A 20063-nucleotide genomic window follows, 5' to 3' on the forward strand; every position below is an offset into this window, starting at 1 on the left:
TCTCGTGGCCAGACTGATTTGAGACAGCCACTTGTGTTTAGGCCAAATTTGAAGTAGGAGGACAGACCAATCATCTTCTTCCATCTCCCTGTTCCAAAAATGCAGGCCATATAGACCTCCCCGATAGGGGGAGTAACAGGTAGTAAACTGCTAAGAATAATACTTAACACACCACGGGTTCCAGACCGCATGTCTTATTGTTATACTCTGTCAGGGAAATCATATATCTATCAAAACTATCTATTTATCTATTGAATCTATCTAACTATCAATCGTATCTATCAAATATAAATTGCATCTATTGATCTATGTAATTCGTATCTATCAAATGTATATTGCATCTTTTGATCTATGTAATTCGTATCTATCAAATGTATATTGCATCAATTGATCTATGTAATTCGTATCTATCAAATGTATATTGCATCTATTGACCTATGTAATTTGTATCTATCTGTAATGTGAAAGATACTATGTTGTAGTATACATAAGTTTGAATGAATCACAACTGCTGAGAGTATAGGAATTGTAGCAAGGTTCAAACTGGATAATAACATATATTACTAAAAGAAGTAATGTCAGAATCCAAGTATAAACTTAGCAATTTCATATAAGGAAAAATAGCATTTGATATTTCTATAGTTGTCTCAAGTGACTGAATACAGGAGGAACAACAGAAAAACCATATCTATAACCAGAGAAAAATAATAGATAGTGTTAACACAAAAAATAGCTAACAATGTCAATATAGACCTGAGATATAATCTTTCACATATGTGAATAAATTTCATTAGGAGGTATTGTCAGTGAGATAGTTGCTTATGAAAAGGCATGACATTACCAAGAGTACCTGTAGAGAAAACAAGAGACTTAGGAACCTGTAGAGAGATCGCACAACTTGTAGCGGAGAAGTGGTTGCAGCACTGGAGCCGACAAGTTGGAGTGTGACGTCACCGCTCCACGATGCAGGGCGGAAGAATCAGCTGATAGGAGCAAACTGACAGTAACGGCAGAGCAAACAGTCAATCCGATGTTATGAGAGGTAGGTTGGTTAACAGCAGAGGAAAAATGGACAATCCAGAAAGGTTGGTAGTAACTTGAATTCCCAAAAGGTTACAAAGTACCAGAGCTCCGTTTGAATCACACTAGGGTTAGTGGAAACAATAACAAGCAAAGTGGAAAGGTGGGAGGCGGCTTAAATAGCGTAGCAGGTGAACTGGTCAGGAAATTAAAGGCATAGTGTCAGTAAAAATAACACGGTTGTTGTTAGGCAATGTGTAATCATGACAGGATGCTCCCCCAAATGAGCCACACTGTGGATCAGGGATGTGGACGATCCGGATTCCTCTGATGGAAGCGTGAGATGAGTCTGGGGGCAGAAATATTGACAGCAGGCTCCCAAGAGTCATGTTCTGAAGTGCAGCCTTTCCAACTTATCAGATACTGTAAGTTACCCCGGAACATTCTAGAATCGAGTATGGATTGAACCTCATATTCAACATTGGGATCAATGGAAACAGGAGGTATATCTTGGCGTGAAGTGGCATCTCGTACAGATCGGTAGGGTTTCAGTAGGGATACGTGAAAGGTAGGGTGTATTTTGAGAGTGCTGGGTAGTTGTAAGCGAACAGCATTCTCATTTATAATTTTGATTATCTGAAAAGGACCAATGAATAATGGTGAAAGTTTTTTGCTAGGAGTATTGAGATAAAGGTTTTTGGTTGACAACCAAACTAGATCTCCAAGGGAGTAATGTGGTGGAGCCATCCTTCTTAGGTCGTAGTAATGTTTCTGCTTGGTTTTTGCTTGTTCAATAGCGGTACTGACTTTTGCAAATTGGAAGTAATGCAACTTGACAGATCAGCGATATATGGTAGGGATCTGATTTGGGGTAGTAATTGAAATGTTGGATGGAATCCGTAATTAATGAAGAATGGAGTCTGGTTGGTTGTGGAATGTACCGTGTTGTTGAATGTAAATTCAGCATAGGCCAGGTGTTGAGACCAAGAATGTTGATCGGAGTGACAGTAAGACCTTAGAAATTGTTCAACGCTTTGATTAGACCTTTCGGTCTGACCATTAGTCTGGGGGTGATATGAAGTTGAAAGTCTTTTGTCAATACTGAAAGTCTTGCAAAATTCTGTCCAGAGAGAACTAGTAAACTGCGAACCACGGTCTGTTAAGATTCATAGAGGGAGACCATGAAGTCTAAAGACATGTAGTAGGAGCAAATGTATAGTTTCAGCAGCAGTAGGTAGCTTGTGGTAGGGTATCAGATGTATCATCTTACTGAATAAGTCAACCACAACAAGGATAGTAGTGTTATTGGAAGATATTGGGAGATCCACAACATAATCCAGGGCTATCTCTGCCCAAGGTCGTGTTGGAGTGGGTAGAGGCATGAGTAACCCATAGGGCCTATGTTTTGACCTTTTAGTGGTGGCGCAGACAGAACAGGTGTTAATGTACTTCTTTATGTCGGTATTCATATCAGGCCACCAATAGGACCTTTTAATAAGTTCCTGTGCCTTATGGATTCCAGTGTGTCTCGCGAATAAGGATTAGTGAGCTGAATGTAATAATAAATCTCTGAGAGAAGGGGGTATGTATAACCTCTCATCGAAATAATAGAGGGAATCCTGTTTCACTTGTAGTTCTTGAAGAGGCTTGGTTTGGTCTTTATGTTGCTCTTCTCTTAAGTATGGAATGGAATCAATGAGAAACAATAGGTATTTGTCCTTGGGAATTACAGATTGTTTTGGATAAGTGAGAACCAAAGAAGGAGGCAGGCGTGACAGGGCATCTGCCTTCTTGTTCGTAGTAGCCGGTCGGTAAGTGATGAGGAAATCAAATCTGGAGAAATACAGATTCCAACAAACATGTCGTGCAGTGAGGGTTTTTGTACATTTCAGGTACTGTAAGTTCCTATGATCGGAATACACAATGGTGGGATATGTAACTCCCTCAAGGAGATGACACCACTGTTCGAAGGCAACCTTTATAGCCAATAACTCTTTATCCCCCACAGGATAGTGTATCTCAGGAGCTGTCAGGCATCTTTAATAAAAAGCTACGGGGTGTAGAGGTTTTTTCAGGTGTTCTCTTTGTGAGAGAACGGCTCCAATAGCGTAATTGGAGGCATCAACCTCCAATACGTATTGGAGTTGGTTGTTAGGGTAACGTAATATAGGTGCAGAGGTGAATTTTTGTTTAAGGAGATCGAACACCTTTTGAGAGTCAGCAGTCCAGAGGAACTTAAGGGTTGATTTTGTGAGGTTGGTAAGTGGTTTGGCAATTGTTGCAAAATTGTTTATACATTTTCGGTAAAAATTTGCAAAGCCAAGAAAGCTTTGTACCTGTTTCTTATTAGTTGGTTCTGGCCAATGTTGAATGGTAGTGATTTTAGAGTCGTCCATTTGTATGCCAAATTGAGAAATCTGATAACCAAGAAAGGTGATATGTTTTGTATGAAATATACATTTTTCAGCTTTAGCATATAAAGAATGAGAGCGTAGGCGTGATAATACCTGTCTGACGTGTTTTGTATGTTCTTCTAGTGTTTTTGAATAAATCAAAATATCGTCGAGATAAATGACTATATAGGTGTCAAGAATATCTTTAAAGATATCGTTAATAAAGTGCTGGAAGGTTGCCGGGGCTTTGCAGAGACCGAATGGCATGACGGTGTACTCGTACAAGCCGTAAAGAGTATGAAACGCCGTCAGCCATTCGTCTCCAGCCCTCATACGAACGAGATTATAAGCGCCTCGTAGGTCAAGTTTAGTGAAGACCTTGGCACCTTCCAAACGCTCAATTAGCTCTGGGATAAGGGGCAAAGGATACCAGTTTTTAACAGTAACTTTGTTTAACTGCCGATAATCCACTATGGGTCTTAAAATGCCGTATTTATTTTTTACGAAAAAAATACCGGCGGCAGCGGGGGAAGTAGATGGTCTTATGAAACCCTTCTCTAAATTTTCCTCAATATAGGATTTTAAGTGTTCCAGTTCAGGTTTAGATAACGGGAACACATTACCGCAAGGTATGACTGCACCTGGGAGTAAATCAATAGGGCAGTCATATTTGCGATGTGGCGGTAGATTTTGGGATTCTTTTTTACTGAAAACATCTATAAAATCGGCATAAACATTAGGTATCTCTATGTCAGTAGAAGCTTGAGGAGGTTGTAAGAGAAGAGTAGGGTAACAAATGGATAAGCAGTAATCAGAGTTAAGCTTTACAGTGAGAGTGGACCATGATATCAGAGGGTTATGTAGTTTTAACCATTGTAGACCTAGAATAAGAGGAAAGACAGGTGAAGTAATGACATCAAAGGAAATGTACTCCCTATGGTGATTTTGTGTGGATAGGAGAAGTGGTATAGTTTCATATTTTACTGGTCCAAAGGACAGAACCTCCCCATTGATTCCCCTTAGAGGTACAGGAGCCTTTTTTTTATAAGTGGAATTTTATTTTTTGTGGCAAAACACACATCAATGTAAGAGGCTGAAGCACCGGAGTCAATTATCCCTGAAACGTTCACTCGAACTTGATCCCACTGCAAGAGAAGGCATAAGTTACAGTAACTTGCAGAGTTAGGTACAGTGTTTAAGGAATAATAAGGATGGGAGTTCTTACCCTTATTCTGTTTTTGGAGAATAGGAAAAGCTTTAACGGTATGCTCTTCTGATGCGCAATACATGCATAAATTCTGTGAGCGCCTTCTTAACTTTTCTTGGTTACTTAACGGGCCTTTAAGAAAACCAATTTCCATAGGTTCAGTGGTGATTTTAACATGTGAGTGTGTAGGTAAATAAGGGTTTTGTTTCTTATGTGTAGACTCATGATAAACTTTCTCGTGTTGTCTCTCCCTAAGCCTTCTGTCAATACTGATACTCAAATTAATTAGTTCCTCCAATGTGTGAGGAATTTCAATGCGAGAGAGCTCATCTTTAATGGATTCTGACAATCCCAATCTAAACTGTTTTTTTTAGCGATAAATTATTCCATTGGGTGTCATTAGCTAGCCTCTTAAAGTCTGCAATATACTCTTCCACATCCCTTCTTTTCTGCTTGAGTGAGCGCATTGCTGTTTCAGCGGTTAGTTGCTTGTACGGGTCATCATAAAGCTGACCAAGGGCAGAAAAGAAGGAATCTAGAGAGTTAAGTATATCATCATTAGTCTCCAGAAAGGAATTAGCCCAACTTCTGGTTTCTGCTCTTAAATAAGAAATGGTAGTCATCACCTTAACTCTGTCAGTGGGATATGTGTATGGTTTAAGTGCATACAGCAAAAGGCAAGAATTTTTGAAGTCTCTAAATTGTTTTCTATCCCCTGAAAATAAGTCTGGGAGACTTTGTGGTTCCTGAAAACGAGTTCTGCTATCTATAAAGTCTTTAATATATGTTTTAAGTCCCTGGTTTTCTTGTTTGAGAGTATTGAGGCCTTCAGTTAAAGCATCCACTTTTTGAGAGAGAGTTTGTATAACAGTAGTCATCTCAGCTGGATCCATGATATAAATGGCTTGTTATTCTGTAATGTGAAAGATACTATGTTGTAGTATACATAAGTTTGAATGAATCACAACTGCTGAGAGTATAGGAATTGTAGCAAGGTTCAAACTGGATAATAACATATATTACTAAAAGAAGTAATGTCAGAATCCAAGTATAAACTTAGCAATTTCATATAAGGAAAAATAGCATTTGATATTTCTATAGTTGTCTCAAGTAACTGAATACAGGAGGAACAACAGAAAAACCGTATCTATAACCAGAGAAAAATAATAGACAGTGTTAACACAAAAAATATGCATACAAAGAGAGAAGCGCTCTACCAGGAACGAACAACAGCTCAGTGGCTTGTTCTATGGCGATTTACCACCCGGAAGCAGCCTCTTTTAGACCAGTGTGCTTTTCACAGAAGAAAACTTTCCTGAAGTATATCAGTCTGATCCTGCCAATTAAGGTCAGTCCAGCCCCGAAATACCAGGCAATTCTCCTCTGAACAAGGAACATGACAACCCCAGACGATCGTTTCGGCCTCCTATGGGCCTCGTCAGTGAGGTGCAGCCACATTCCTCTAAGCACACTGGGCAAGGAGTCCACGTCTGGTTTCCCCCATCACCCATAGGGAGACTTCCCCAGGGTCATAATAATTTGCATACAAAGAGAGAAGCGCTCTACCAGGAACGAACAACAGCTCAGTGGCTTGTTCTATGGCGATTTACCACCCGGAAGCAGCCTCTTTTAGACCAGTGTGCTTTTCACAGAAGAAAACTTTCCTGAAGTATATCAGTCTGATCCTGCCAATTAAGGTCAGTCCAGCCCCGAAATACCAGGCAATTCTCCTCTGAACAAGGAACATGACAACCCCAGACGATCGTTTCGGCCTCCTATGGGCCTCGTCAGTGAGGTGCAGCCACATTCCTCTAAGCACACTGGGCAAGGAGTCCACGTCTGGTTTCCCCCATCACCCATAGGGAGACTTCCCCAGGGTCATAATAATTTGCATACAAAGAGAGAAGCGCTCTAACACAAAAAATAGCTTACCATGTCAATATAGACCTGAGATATAATCTTTCACATATGTGAATAAATTTCATTAGGAGGTATTGTCAGTGAGATAGTTGCTTATGAAAAGGCATGAGATTACCAAGAGTACCTGTAGAGAAAACAAGAGACTTAGGAACCTGTAGAGAGATCGCACAGCTTGTAGCGGAGAAGTGGTTGCAGCGCTGGAGCCGACAAGTTGGCGTGTAACGTCACCGCTCCACGATGCAGGGCGGAAGAATCAGCTGATAGGAGCAAACTGATAGTAACGGCAGAGCAAACAGTCAATCCGATTTTATGAGAGGTAGGTTGGTTAACAGCAGAGGAAAAATGGACAATCCAGAAAGGTTGGTAGTAACTTGAATTCCCAAAAGTTTACAAAGTACCAGAGCTCCGTTTGAATCACACTAGGGTTAGTGGAAACAATAACAAGCAAAGTGGAAAGGTGGGAGGCGGCTTAAATAGAGTAGCAGGTGAACTGGTCAGGAAATTAAAGGCTCTGGGGGGGTAGTTATCAAACCGTCAACCTCAAATACGCTGGAATTCCGCAGCGTATTTGTGGCGAGGCTAATTCGCCTTAGTTATCAAAGGCTCGAGACCGGCAAAAGTAGAATTTTGTGACGTAAGCTTCGATCCGCCGGACTCAGTCCGACACAGATCGATTCTTACGTCACTCCAGATGTTCCGCACACAAGTGCGGCACATTCTCACTACTTTTGCTAGTTATCAAATGACTAGCAGGTACGCTCGGCACTTTTACGGCCCAGCGTACCTGGTTTTCAAACCCATAGGAATCAATGGGAGTCTGACCATAGCGAAAGTACAAGTTCGCTGCTGACAGACATCCCATTGATTTCTATGGGAGCTGTCTGCACCTAACACCCTAACATGTACCCCGAGTCTAAACACCCCTAATCTACCCCCCCTACACCGCCGCAACTAAATAAATGTATTACCCCCTAAACCGCTGCTCCCGGAGCCCACCGCAAGCTACTCTATACATATTAACCCCTAAACCACCGCTCCCGGAGCCCACCGCAACTATAATAAATGTATTAACCCCTAAACTGCCACTCCCTGAACCCGCAGCAACCTATATTAAATGTATTAACCCCTATCCTGCCCCCCCTACACCGTCTCCACCTATAATAAATGTATTAACCCCTGATCTGCCCCCCCTACACTGTCGCCACCTATAATAAATGTATTAACCCCTAATCTGCCCCCCCTACACCGTCGTCACCTATAATAAATTTATTAACCCCTATCCTGCCCCCCACTACGCCGCAGCCACTGTAATAAAATTATTAACCCCTAAACCTAAGTCTAACCCTAACGCCCCCCTAACTTAAATATTAATTAAATAAATCTAAATAATATTTTTATTATTAACTAAATTAATCCTATTTAAAACTAAATACTTACCTTTAAAATAAACCCTAATATAGCTACAGTATAAATAATAATTATATTCTAGCTATTTTAGGATTTATTTTTATTTTACAGGTACCTTTCAATTTATTTTAACTAGGTACAATAGCTATTAAATAGTTATTAACTATTTAATAGCTTACCTAGCTAAAATAAACTGAAATTTACCTGTAAAATAAATCCTAACCTAAGTTATAATTACACCTAACACTACACTATACTTTAATAAATTATTCCTATTTAAAACTAAATACTTACCTGTAAAATAAACCCTAATATAGCTACAATATAAATAATAATAATATTGTAGCTATCTTAGGATTTATATTTATTTTACAGGTAACTTTGTATTTATTTTAGCTAGTTAGAATAGTTATTAAATAGTTATTAACTATTTAATAACTACCTAGCTAAAAGAAATACAAAATTACCTGTAAAATAAATCCTAACCTAAGTTACAATTAAACCTAATACTACACTATCATTAAATTAATTAAATAAACTACCTACAAATAACTACAATTAAATACAATTACATAAACTAACTAAAGTACAAAAAATAAAAAAAGCTAAGTTACAAAAAATAAAAAAATAAGTTACAAACATTTTAAAAATATTACAACAATTTTAAGCTACTTACACCTAATCTAAGCCCCCTAATAAAATAACAAACCCCCCCAAAATAAAAAATGCCCTACCCTATTCTAAATTAAATAACGTTCAAAGCTCTTTTACCTTACCAGCCCTTAAAAGGGCCATTTGTGGGGGCATGCCCCAAAAAGTTCAGCTCTTTTGCCTGTAAAAGAAAAATACAACCCCCCCAACATTAAAACCCACCACCCACATACCCCTAATCAAACCCAAACCCCCCTTACAAAAACCTAACACTAATCCCCTGAAGATCATCCTACCTTGAGTCGTCTTCACTCAGCCGAGCAGCGATGGAACCGAAGTGGACATCCGGAGCGGAAGAAGTTAAACCTCCAAGCGGCGCTGAAGAAATCTTCCATCCGATGAAGTCATCATCCAGGCGGCTCTGAAGAATTCTTCGATCCGGGCGATGTCATCTTCCAAGAGGCGCTGAAGAGGTCTTCTATCCGGGCGATGTCATCTTCCAAGCTGGGTCTTGAATCTTCCTCCCGCCGACGCGGAACCTCCTTCTTCACCGACAGACTACGACGAATGAAGGCTCCTTTAAGGGACGTCATCCAAGATGGCGTCCCCTCAATTCCGATTGGCTGATAGGATTCTATCAGCCAATCGGAATTAAGGTAGGAAAAATCTGATTGGCTGATGGAATCAGCCAATCAGATTGAGCTCGCATTCTATTGGCTGATCGGAACAGCCAATAGATTGCGAGCTCAATCTGATTGGCTGATTCCATCAGCCAATCAGATTTTTCCTATCTTAATTCCGATTGGCTGATAGAATCCTATCAGCCAATCGGAATTGAGGGGACTCCATCTTCGATGACGTCCCTAAAAGGAGCCTTCATTCGTTGTAGTCCGTCAGTGAAGAAGGAGGTTCCGCGTCGGCGGGAGGAAGATTCAAGACCCGGCTTGGAAGATGACATCGCCCGGATAGAAGACCTCTTCAGCGCCTCTTGGAAGATGACATCGCCCGGATCGAAGACTTCTTCAGAGCCGCCTGGATGATGACCTCGCCCGGATGGAAGATTTCTTCAGCGCTGCTTGGAGGATAACTTCTTCCGCTCCGGATGTCCACTTCAGTTCCATCGCTGCTCGGCTGAGTGAAGACGACTCAAGGTAGGATGATCTTCAGGGGATTAGTGTTAGGTTTTTGTAAGGGGGGTTTGGGTTAGATTAGGGGTATGTGGGTGGTGGGTTTTAATGTTGGGGGGGTTTGTATTTTTCTTTTACAGGCAAAAGAGCTGAACTTTTTGGGGCATGCCCCCACAAATGGCCCTTTTAAGGGCTGGTAAGGTAAAAGAGCTTTGAACTTTATTTAATTTAGAATAGGGTAGGGCATTTTTTTATTTTGGGGGGGTTGTTATTTTATTAGGGGGCTTAGATTAGGTGTAAGTAGCTTAAAATTGTTGTAATATTTTTAAAATGTTTGTAACTTATTTTTTTATTTTTTGTAACTTAGCTTTTTTATTTTTTGTACTTTAGTTAGTTTATGTAATTGTATTTAATTGTAGTTATTTGTAGGTAGTTTATTTAATTAATTTAATGATAGTGTAGTATTAGGTTTAATTGTAACTTAGGTTAGGATTTATTTTACAGGTAATTTTGTATTTCTTTTAGCTAGGTAGTTATTAAATAGTTAATAACTATTTAATAACTATTCTAACTAGCTAAAATAAATACAAAGTTACCTGTAAAATAAATATAAATCCTAAGATAGCTAAAATATAATTATTATTTATATTGTAGCTATCTTACGGCTAGATTTGGAGTTCGGCGGTAGATGGGTTGCTAACGCCACGCGTGTTTTATGTCTAACGCACGGCATTGTTTGACTCCGGTATTTAGAGTTCAAATAAGACCATCTAACGATGCTCTTAACGCGTGTATGTCACACGCGTAATCCTGCCAGCGTTAGACAGTCTCCCATAGAGATCAATGGGAAAGGCAAAAAATTGATTTTTTCACCTAACACTCGATCTCGCGAGAATACGCACAGCTCGGTCATATGACGCATACCACATCATGCACAACAATAACACGCCGCAAATGTCACAACAACAATTAATCAACAAAGCACACAAGCATTACACATTCACAAGCGGGGGAATTTGTAATAACATTTTATACGGGGAATACGCATATACTTTAAGATGCGGAAAATCGCAAAATAACAACAAGGATTAAAAAAGATATACATACACTAGAAAAAAAATCGCATTCAATATCACTATATATTATGACAAATATACATATACAACTCTTCACGAAGAACACACCATCGCAAATTCACATTTAAAAAGAATACTATTGTACAATGAAAGAGAAAACGACCACTATGACATCATCGCATTCTACACATTCCACAAATACCAACTCTAAATGAGCATGCGCAAATTCACACACTTAATACACATTGCAATAATATTAATTGCTAATAAAGCACACCTGAACACTATTTACAATGGAAATTGGTACATCATTAAACATTTACACAGGGTATATAAGCACCACACAAGCAGGGCTTCTTTGACTGTGTTGCTGTTGGGTCTTTGGAGATTGGAGGTTTAAGATTAGAGAGTTTGAGAATTTTTGAGAGTGAGTTAGTGTTAGCGTGAGAGAGTGAGTGAGTTAGTGGGAGTTAGTGGGAGTGGGAGAGAGTCTGTTAGTGGGAGCATGAGTGAGTTAGTGGGAGTTATTAGTGAGAGTTGTTAGTGGGAGCGTAAGTTACTGGTAGTTAGTGAGAGTTAGTGGGAGTGTTTGTTAGTGAGAATTAGTAGTAGTGTGAGTTAGCGAGCGAGTGATTTTTCTGTACACTTAACACATTTACACGCAAACACATTCAATACATACATACACTTATCAATAACACTACATACACTCCATACCCCCTACCCCCTCATACTACACTCCATACCCCATTCCTTGTAGTCCCATTCCCTTTCATCCCATTTACTCTTATCCCATACCCCATACCCATCCCATACCCATCCCCTAGTTACATTTAGTTTACATATCCTCCTTTTAGTCTTCTTATTCTTTTCGTTTATTTAAATACTCCTTACCCTCTTTGTTTTTTTACATCCCTCTCACACTTTAAGCACCTTTTTTGTCTTTTTAGTTCTTTATTTTGACCCCCTTTCATTTCATCACACTCACTTTTTGTTTGATTATTTGGGGTTTAGTTTAGGGAAGAGATGGAGGCCAGGCAGGGGACAGGTAGAGGGGGGAGTAGAGGGAGGGGGAGAGGAACAGGGCAGGAAGGGGGGCAGGAAGGGGGGCAGGAAGCGGGGGTGGAAGCGGTGGGTGGACCCAGCCACTTGGTTCAAGATGACCAAGTGGCTGGGCCCAGTGGCGGTCAGAGTAGGGCTTCACAGTCCGGGAAACAGAGGGCATCATCACAGGGGAAGGCCAAGGCGACTAGGGAGGCGAGGTTTACGATGGAGGAGAAGGAGGCCCTCGTAGCGGCCTATATGGCCAGGCATAGGAGGCTGCAGCACCAAAAGACAACCCCGACTGACAGGAGGAGGCTCTGGAATGAGATCAGGAATGCAGTCAATGCAGTGGGTGGCCGGAACCGAGATATGGATTCTATCAAACATCGCTACCGGGACTGTAAACAGGAACTCAAAAAAAAGTTAGGTCTGGAGGCACGACATGCTGCAGGAACCGGTGGCGGACCTGCCCTTGAAATCGAGTACTGCCGATGGGAGGAAATGTTGCGGCCCAGCATCTCCGAGGTGGAAGTAGTCGGTATCGGAGGAATTGATACCGGGAACCTGCCACTCTCATCTGACGGTAAGCTCATTGAACAATAATTTCACATACGAATGTATTTCAATGGACACTATACGCAAACATTTACTTTCATGATTGAGGTAGCGAATACAATTTGACAAAACATTCAAATGTACTTAAATTACCTAATTTGAATCCTTCTTGAGATATATTTTAAGGAAGAAATAGCCATGTACACGGTGAAACAATCACAGGAGGCAGCTATATTCAGCTAACAATCAGCATCTTCTAAGCATATTTAGATATGCTTTTCAGCAAAGAATATCCAGAGAATTAAGCGAATTAGATAATAAAAGTACATTCGAAAGTTGATAAAAAATGTATGCTTCTAAATCATGAAAGATAAAACATTGGGTTTCATGTGTTAAGGATCCGATTAATGCTATAACGTTGTTTACACGCATTCAATTACTTTGCGGTTACATCAGTATCTAGGCTATAGGTTAGGTGTGCATTTAAACAGACTGAAAACAAACGCTAAAACATTCAGATTGACCAGAGATATCACAAACACGGTTTATGAAAAAGCTGAAATCGTATTGATTGTTTGTTAGATTTCTAAGTGGATTAATGATTCTGCATTTGTAATTGTATCGTAAGCTAAGTCATTTAAAGCTTGATTTTCTAATATGCTAATATATACATTTTTCTTTTTTTTGTTTTTTTAATATACAGAGTCTGGGGAGGAGGCAGCACAGGAAACACAGCCTCATGCATCTCCCCGGGATGAGAGTGGTGGGGAGGAATTTCCACTTCGGAGGGAAGAGGCCCCCCGTGACGAAGAGCGCACGGGAGATGATCAAGAGGCCCCGGAAGCACAGGAGGATCCCGTGGAACCCGAGGCACCTCAAGAACCTGCACACCGCCGTGGACGGGCACCCCGCCGTGCACGGGTACAACAACAAGCCCAACAAGAGGAAATAGCGGAGGTACGGGTTCTACTGGACTACATAGACCAGATGCGTACCTCCCGGATAGAAAATATCGAAGGACGCAACAGAATACTTGATGGCCAAAATCAAATTATTCAAGGACAAAATCAAATCATCACCATACTGAATCGAATTGAAGAAGGACAAACCAGAATATTTCAGCTTCACCAAGAAATGTTCACTTTTTTCCGGGAGGCGCATGCTGGTCTACCTCCTGGTCCGCCTCTTGTTGCTGGGCCTCTTGTTGCTGGGCCTCTTGCTGCTGGGCCATCTCCTCCTGCCGGCACATCTCCTCCTGCCGGCCCATCTCCTCCTGCCGGGCCATCTACTCCTCCTCATCCATCTACTCCTCCTCATCCATCTTCTCCTCCTCAGCCATCTTCTCCTCCTCATCCATCTTCTCCTCCTCATCCATCTTCTCCTCACCTTGGTCGTCCCAGTACTCTTCCTTCCACTCTTCCCACAACAGCTCCAAGGAGAACTCTTCGGAGTCGGCAGTTGCCTCTCCCAGAGCCTCAGCCCCGTGGGAAGAGGGGAAGGAAGAGGAAGTAAGTATTTTTTTTCATCTTTACTGGTTTTTTTAATTTAATGTGTAATGGATAGGTATGTGATGATGTGGTTTTCATACACTTGTGGACCACACTCTGTATATAATCGACTTCTATGGGACCGGGTCCATGGAGGGAGATTGTTTGCAGAGTGTGGGTTATAAGTGTGTGAAAACCACATCATCACATACCTATCCTTGTTCATGATATTGATTGGTTTCTGTGATGTGATGTCCAAACTGTGTCCCGAATCGCAAACAAAATTACCATTACAATTATCCATGATGGCATATTACTGTTTGAATGCCAATAACACAGCTTAAAGGGACAGTCAGAAAATTATTGATTACAAAGAAAACACTGTATTACGCATTATAAAGTTGGAAACAACAAAACATGGAGAAATACGTGTGACTTATGTGCTTACCCTTGTATCTCTGACTATGAAAAATGACCACTTATTTGTTGTTCAGACATAACAACATTTTAGATATCAATGATCAATACATGGTCAATAATATGCTGTATGAGCACAAGGTTTTACATATACAAATGCTATCCAAATGCCCTCTAGTGCTCAAATTGTATAATGATTACAAGCACTCTTCAAGATCGAAGAAATGAGCACACCAACCTCATAGGTTTAGCTAGCAAATTTAAATAAACACAGACAAATGTTCAATTGTTGAGAAACATTTGATATCATTGATATTACATAATTGACTTTTAGAATAATGCAAAACATTATTTGTTTTCGAAACTGTCCCTTTAACAACATTACATATGCTAACACACATTTGAAGCTTGTTGGTATATCTACATGTACTTTGTGAAAAAATAAATATTGAAATCACATTTATATTGACGTGTTAAATAAAGTCTATTTTCTTTAAGAGACATTATTGTGTTAATATTTTATTGTAAAGACATTTGTTTGAACAATGAATATGGTTTAAAGTCCTTTTAGGAGAGGGGGGGGGGTGAAAATATGCTAACAATAATATATTTGAAGATTAAACAATGTGGATCTCATACATGATACAAAAAACAACATTTGCATTCAAGGGACAGTATACTATATTTTTAACAGAACTGTATGTAATAGACACTACTACAAACAACAAGATTAACATATACTGATATCAATATTACAAAGCTTCAAACACTTGAAAATAAAATAGGGTTAGCTATATTGAAAATATAGATGAACCCCCATTACAACCGTAAAACAAGACAATACCCCATCATTAACATATGAAAAGACCCTTTACACAAACTGGAGAAAGCTGGAGATGGTACTCACATGAAACTCAGAGGCTTTGCGAGGAGTCAGAAAATTACTTACATTTTCGTAGAACAGAAGAAAAAATAAACGTATTGGTTAAACAATGGACTATCTAACTAGAGACAAAATCAAAGCTTTTGATTTATAATGTGAGTGTCTAATGAACCTTTAATAAAATATACAACGAAATTACATTTAGAAGAAGTCGGCATCATATATTTAGCATATGATAAATATAAATGCATATTGATTACTTTATTCAAACACAATAGAGCATATTTATTAATTAGATATCTTTAACATTAAACACAACAGTCATTTTTCAGAAAAAGGAACATTGTTGACAAACATATTAAACACGGACTATAGAGATTTGCACTTGCCTCGAAATATCATATGCATGAAAACATTTTGCTTTCGTTCGTTTATTCAACCAGACATCCAGCAAAAGAGAATGTGTTGGTCTTTATCAGATACGGGTCAACAATGTAACATGATGCAAATAATACATATTCGCAAGGTTTTTAAAATTGGCTGCAGTCACAAACGTTTTTAACGTGCACAAATATTGCGGGACTACGTAATCCAATCAGACGTTTTTTTACCTTTGCATGTGACGTCTTAACATGGCGCTTCCTTGATCACGTAAGAACGCCATCCAATGAAAGGCACATTCTTGATCACGTAAGAACGCCAAAAAAAAGGCGCATCCTTGATCACGTTAAAACGCCATCCAATGAAAGGCACATTATTGATCACGTAAGAACGCCCAAAAAAAAAGGCGCATCCTTGATCGTGTCAAAACGCAATCCAATAAAAGGCACATTCTTGATCACGTAAGAACGTCAGTCAATACAAGGAATCATTGGACAGCCTGGCAGATGACGTCTTAAGCAACATGGCGCATCCGAGATCGCAGAAAAACCGCAGACAATACAAGGACTCAGTGACATCTTGGCATATCACTAAGAAACGTATTTATATTTTCGGAACTAGTATGTGTCTAGATTGCTATCTAGGAATGTCACCAAATCATGATTCATCTTTTCGGACTTGACTGTCCCTTGAACTATAGCTATGGTGTATATCTTTAACATTTAAAAGATACACATGAGAAATACATATGCCATTGATGTTTTAATATATGTTTGGATTGTTGTGGAATAACAATAGTTATACATGGATTGATTAAATGTGTCATTTATTCAAGTTTAATTATTGTCAGCCTACCTATAACCATATATGGGAGGATAAGTATTTTGTTAACATCTTTGTTAACAAATATTCATCATCTAAATTATTTGCATTACACACAGAGATTTATTTGGTTACACTTTTACAATAATATAGAATTGAAAATGAAATACATGTGCTGTCAACATTACAATAAGATTGTTTATTAATAAGATTATATGTCCTTGTTCATGTAAAAAGGACAAAAACGCTTTAGAAATGGAAATACATTCATTAACAATTGTGCTCACCATCACTTAAAGGGACATTATTTTGTTTTTAAAAAGAGCATACACATAGACAATACTATTTCAATAAAATGAACACTTTACAGGGATTATATCATTGTATCAATACTCAGATCATTTGGTAAAGGTGCATCAATTCATGCAGAGTTTCTAAATACACACATGGATCTGAACATTGAAATATACATATATACACAAATAACAATCTATATATACATATATAAAACAATTACTATGCTAATCATAATCAGGCAATGATAAAGCTAAGAGAAAAATATATAAAGACAAATAATAAGATTACATTGGAGATGTTAATCTTAAAGTCATTTACTATTGTCTTACATATATGATTTTATTATTACAAATATATTTGGTAGGTCCCTTTAAGGATCAACAACATAAACTAGAGCTTTCAAAAAATAACATGAAGAATCAGGACAAAGATTCGTGAAATAAAATGTATTTTATTAGTATGTAAGAAAACATACACAACGTTTATAAATAATCTTGTAAAAATAAGGAATATATGAGCCATATGACAAGGTAACACAGTGCATCACAGTCCATGAAGAGAGTTGACAAGGGCCAGCATAGCCCCATTGGAGACATATGACAAGGTAACACAGTGGATCACAGTCCATGAAGAGAGTTGACAAGGGCCAGCATAGCCCCATTGGAGACATATGACAAGGTAACACAGTGCATCACAGTCCATGAAGAGAGTTGCCAAGGGCCAGCATAGTCCCATTGGAGACATATGACAAGGTAACACAGTGCATCACAGTCCATGAAGAGAGTTGACAAGGGCCAGCATAGCCCCATTGGAGACATATGACAAGGTAACACAGTGCATCACAGTCCATGAAGAGAGTTGACAAGGGCCAGCATAGCCCCATTGGAGACATATGACAAGGTAACACAGTGCATCACAGTCCATGAAGAGAGTTGACAAGGGCCAGCATAGCCCCATTGGAGACATATGACAAGGTAACACAGTGCATCACAGTCCATGAAGAGAGTTGCCAAGGGCCAGCATAGCCCCATTGGAGACATATGACAAGGTAACACAGTGCATCACAGTCCATGAAGAGAGTTGACAAGGGCCAGCATAGCCCCATTGGAGACATATGACAAGGTAACACAGTGCATCACAGTCCATGAAGAGAGTTGCCAAGGGCCAGCATAGCCCCATTGGAGACATATGACAAGGTAACACAGTGCATCACAGTCCATGAAGAGAGTTGCCAAGGGCCAGCATAGCCCCATTGGAGACATATGACAAGGTAACACAGTGCATCACAGTCCATGAAGAGAGTTGACAAGGGCCAGAATAGCCCCATTGGAGACATATGACAAGGTAACACAGTGCATCACAGTCCATGAAGAGAGTTGCCAAGGGCCAGCATAGCCCCATTGGAGACATATGACAAGGTAAAAGAGTGCAACAGGCACAACAATAAACTTTTAAAAAGGCCAAATGGCAACAATAAAAAAACAAAATCAACATGTGGACGGAGGATTCTTATCTGCCACCATGGAGCATCTCCAGATCCTCCACTTACTGGTCATCCTCTTCATCGTCCTGTGCATGTCCAGCTCCAGATTCAGGCCTTGAACTTAATCTCATAATTGCACGCAGAGTCAAGTCCTGAACCCGGAGCTGGGCCTGCATGGTGTCGTTCATCCCTCTCAGGACAGCTGCGTTCCTCAACACGGCCTGCTCTACTCTTGCTATACCTTCTAGCATGAGCCATGCTGAGTCACAGCCTAAAATAAAGAATACATTAAATATTAAGGATAATTACACAACAGACGAAAAATTTTTACAACATACATTGTCATCATAAAGACAAATAATTCTTTACATCAATTATTTTACATTTATTCTTTACACATGAATTAGGTTATTCAGACAGACAGAAATCATTAAAGGGACATTTAACTCAAACATGTTGTCCCCTTTAATTGGTTTTAGATGATCCACTTATACAGCTTGAGTGTATCAAATCTTGTTAAAGGATTTACATTGTACTTACATTAGCAATTTAAAAATTAAAATTATACTGTGGTAGGCACACCTATCCTTAAACATTTTGGCATTGAGGACAAGCTGTGTAAACATAGCAACCTGAAGAAATTACATTCCCACTGGGTTAGACAAGAGATAATGTATCAACATTTGTACATAAATTGTTGGATCCAAGTAGTGGTGATTGGTATATGTAGTGATATCCAATTAAAGGGACACTGAACCTAAATATTTAATGGACTGATTCAGATAGAGCATGACATTACAAATCTTTAAAACTTACACATATTCATTAAATTTTTAAATTCTCTAGCTAGATTTTGAATGCAAGAATGTTGCTTTTTATGGAAGCCAATATTTGTTTATCAACTTTGTTTGTCCCTGCTGGTTGATGGATACATTCATCCAACAATAAAGAAATGATGGCCAGAATTATTTTATTGTTTAAACTAATTATAGGAATTTCTTTGTTTCAAAAAAAATATCAAGAGAATGAAGAATAATTCATAAGAGTAGTAAATTATAAATTTGATTAACATTGCATGCTGGATTGGAATCACAATTTACAAAATTTAACTTCACTGTACATTTAAGTATCTTATAACGTGTATTTTGAATGATACTTACAGCTGTGCCTGGGAAGGACAATCCGACACACAGGACAATGAAGGTTGAGACAAGGGGGAGGGATGGGATTGGCTTGGGGAGGGATGGGAGTGGCTTGGGGAGGGATGTTAATGGCTTGGGGAGGGGTGAGCTGCCGCTCCGGGGTAGGCCGTACAGCTGGGGAGTGGGGAGTTTGGGTCTGGGCAGCTGTACGGGCCATAATATGGGGAGAGCGGCGAAGGGGGGTGTAGGTGCGTTTTTTGGGAGGGACAGGATATGAACTATGGGAAGGGCCGGCAGTGGTCTGGGCATGGTCAGGAGTCTGGTCATGGGCAGGGGTCTGGGTCTGTGCAGGGGTATGGCCATGGTCAGGGGTCTGTGCATGGGGAGGGGTCTGTGACTGGGCAGGGGCGGAAACCAGATGACCAGAAGTGGTGGATCCATCTGAAAATTTAAAGAAAATATATTAACATCTCATACATCCTGACATCAAATCAACGCATTTCAAATTGATTATGTTTTCAATATACTTCGAAGTGTGTTTGAATTTGTAAACAATTCTGAAATGAGGATATGGTATGTATATAGGCACTCAGATGAATATCAATGACTGTCTGTACAATTATAACATTATTATTGTGTTTGGGCCTGGAATATGCATGTGACATAATGATGTCAAGAATTTTACATATTTTCTATTCAAAATATTTCATGCTGCCTGATATAGAAAGGGGGCAGTAGTGTATTTGAACAG

The sequence above is a fragment of the Bombina bombina genome, chromosome 5 (assembly GCF_027579735.1).
Source record: "Bombina bombina isolate aBomBom1 chromosome 5, aBomBom1.pri, whole genome shotgun sequence".
Classification (NCBI taxonomy): Eukaryota; Metazoa; Chordata; class Amphibia; order Anura; family Bombinatoridae; genus Bombina; species Bombina bombina.